Raw genomic sequence first — 2,790 nt, 5'->3', positions numbered from 1 at the left:
AGGCTGACACAGTAGTCTAGCCGGGATATTACGAGAGCCTGTAGCAGTAAGGTAGCCGTTTGGGTGGAGAGGAAAGGGTGGATCTTGGTGATATTATAAAGGTGATATATGCCAAGCACTGTTCTAAGCACTGGGGTAGATACAAGGTAATCAGGTTGTCTCATGTGGGGCTCACGATCTTAATCCCCATTTTTCAGATGAGGTAAATGAGGCACAGAAAAGTTAAGTGACTTGCCCAACATCACACAGCTGACAAGTGGTGGAGCTGGGATTACAACCTCTGACCCCTCACCAAGCCCGGGCTCTTTCCACTAAACCAGGCTGCTTCTCAATGTAGGAAAAATATAAAGCCTCTAAACAACAGGGGATTGACTGATAAATTCAGAGATTAGGATGTGGTTTTGTGAAAATATTTATCTAACTTCAAGTCATAGAGTGTAGGGATTACCAAAGAAGGTTTATTTTATAATGTTTAGTTAGTTTCCTTAATGGTTAAAATTGTTTAATTTAAAAATTTTACAGTATGGAATAAGTAGATTATTTTTCTTTTAAAAATTAAAGGCATAATAAATGGTTAATAAATGGTTAATAAAGCTACCTTTGTATTCCTTCTCTATCTCCAGTCTCTTCCCTTTGTCAGTGAACAATAACTCACAAGGTTTGCGAGCTCAGTAAGCGCTCTGCTTACGTACTTAATGTTATTCCAACAGATGCACATTTATATAAGACTACACATAATGCACTGGAAAGATATATCAATTTGTATAGAAAAAGGTAGATTATTTAGTGGTTTTCAAATCATTCCCCCTTCACCCCTAACTTATCTTTGAAACACTGGTTGAATCAACATAATTTTTGGATCAAACAGGAGTTTTCGAGACTGTGACTGCTTGCTTCTTCTTTGCTGTACTCTTTCCCAAAAATGTATTAAGTTAAACTGACAATTTCCCTGCTAGCTAAATAAATGAAAAATATTCAGTGCATTTAGAGAGAAAGAGAGGAACAGGCTATGCACATAGTCCGTCACATTGAAAGACAACACCTTTGATGGTATGATACCATTCCCACATGCAGATGGAATAGAAAAAAAAACCTGTACATAATCAAAAATACATTCCCTACTGTGCAACTTTTAAGATTGTCCTGTGCCTAGTTAATGGGCTTGCCAGGTATAGCACCTGTTGCTCTTTACAAATCTGCTTCTTGATATACAAATAATATGGAAATAACTGCTTCAAGAGAGGAAACTCCTCTCCTGATTGCTGCTCACCAGGCCATCCTTTCTGTGGTTGTTGTCAGTAGTCCATTGCAATATCATATTTTTGGTGACCTATGCTTGTGTAAGCCCCATCACGGATCATCACAAAACTGATGCATTACAGATTACCATGAAACATCCGCTTGGGTACACTGCTATTATGCCCTGAAAGTTAAAAAAAAAATAAATCTCAAAATGAATTGTATATGGTCTCTGCTACCGTACTTCTCCCCTCTCTGAATCACACCTGGAGAGTTTCCAGTACTCTACCAGTCTCGACTATGGGAGAGAGAGTCAAGCAGAGGCATAGCCATTCCATTCCTAGCTTGGCCAGTAGCTAGCTAGTGGAAGGCAATCTGCTACAAGTCAAAACTCACCCATTCTCCGCAGCGGCATGGAAGAGAGTCGAGGACAGAGACTCAGTTTTACTGCATTGAAGGAGGCAATGGAAAACCACTCCCATATTTTTACCAAGAAAACTCTAGGGAAACACACAAGAATGGTTGCAGATGTAGATCGGGCTTTCTGGGAGAGATGTATCGTGGTGTCGCTATAGGTCGGAAACGACTCAACAGCATAAGACAAGACAAGGCCACACTACTATCAAAATCAATCAAATCAATCATATTTATTGACCACTTACTGAGTGCAGAGCACTGTATGGGTGCTTTGGAGAGCACAATAGAGTAGATAGACTCAATTCCTGCCCTCAAGAAGCTGGCAGTCTAAAGGGAAAGAGTTAGGGCAGGAGCACACTGAATTTGCTACATTGAAAAACAAGCCACAAACACGTTACCTAGATTATCAACACACACAACAAGAGAAGCCTAGATGCTTGTGGCTCATGAACATCAATTTGGCTGCCCCTGTATTTTGAAATATAATCACTGTGATGTTTCTTCTACATTTCATTTCCCTGGAGTAGATCTGTGATAAACGCATTAGATACGAACCTAAGGAGGATTAAAATCTTACATGTAGGAAAGCAGGAATCATTCTCAGATTTTAAAAAACTGAGTTACTGAAGGGTTAAGTGACTTGCCAAAGGTCATAAAGCAGGGTAGTAGAACTCAGATCTCCTGACTTTCTGACTTTCAGTCCCACATTCCTTCCATCAAGCCATGCATTAGTTTAGAGGTTTAATCTTCAATCAATTTATTTTAGACTGTGAGCCTATTGTTGGGCAGAGACTGTCTCTAACTTTTGCCAAATTGTACATTCCAAGCACTTAGTACAGTGCTCTGCACACAGTAAGTGCTCAATAAATATGATTGAATGCATGAATGTGGGTTAATTAAGAGAGATCGGTGAGGGTAATGCCAAGGTTACAGGCTTGTGAGAGAAAATGGATAGTGGTGTTGTCTACAGTAATGGGAGATGGGGTGCAGAAAGGGTTTCCATGAGAAGATGGGGAATTCTGTTTTGAAAATGTTTAGTTTGAGGTGTTGGTGGGACATACAAGTAGAGATATCCTGAATGGAGGAGGAAATGCAAGACTGCAGAGAAGAAGAGAGGTCAGGACTGGTGAGGTA

General features: G+C 39.9%; 1 non-coding gene across 1 annotated transcript; it reads left to right on the top strand.

Annotated features, from left to right (window-relative positions):
* The first annotated feature begins 1,487 nt into the window (after nucleotides 1–1,487).
* On the top strand, nucleotides 1,488–1,625 carry LOC114817073. The gene has a single exon (XR_003764926.1). It is a non-coding gene; the product is annotated as a small nucleolar RNA SNORA7 (small nucleolar RNA).
* The last annotated feature ends 1,165 nt before the right edge of the window (nucleotides 1,626–2,790 follow it).

This window comes from Ornithorhynchus anatinus, chromosome 1 (genome assembly GCF_004115215.2).
Source record: "Ornithorhynchus anatinus isolate Pmale09 chromosome 1, mOrnAna1.pri.v4, whole genome shotgun sequence".
Lineage (NCBI taxonomy): Eukaryota > Metazoa > Chordata > Mammalia > Monotremata > Ornithorhynchidae > Ornithorhynchus > Ornithorhynchus anatinus.
This window is presented reverse-complemented; position numbering and strand designations above follow the sequence as displayed.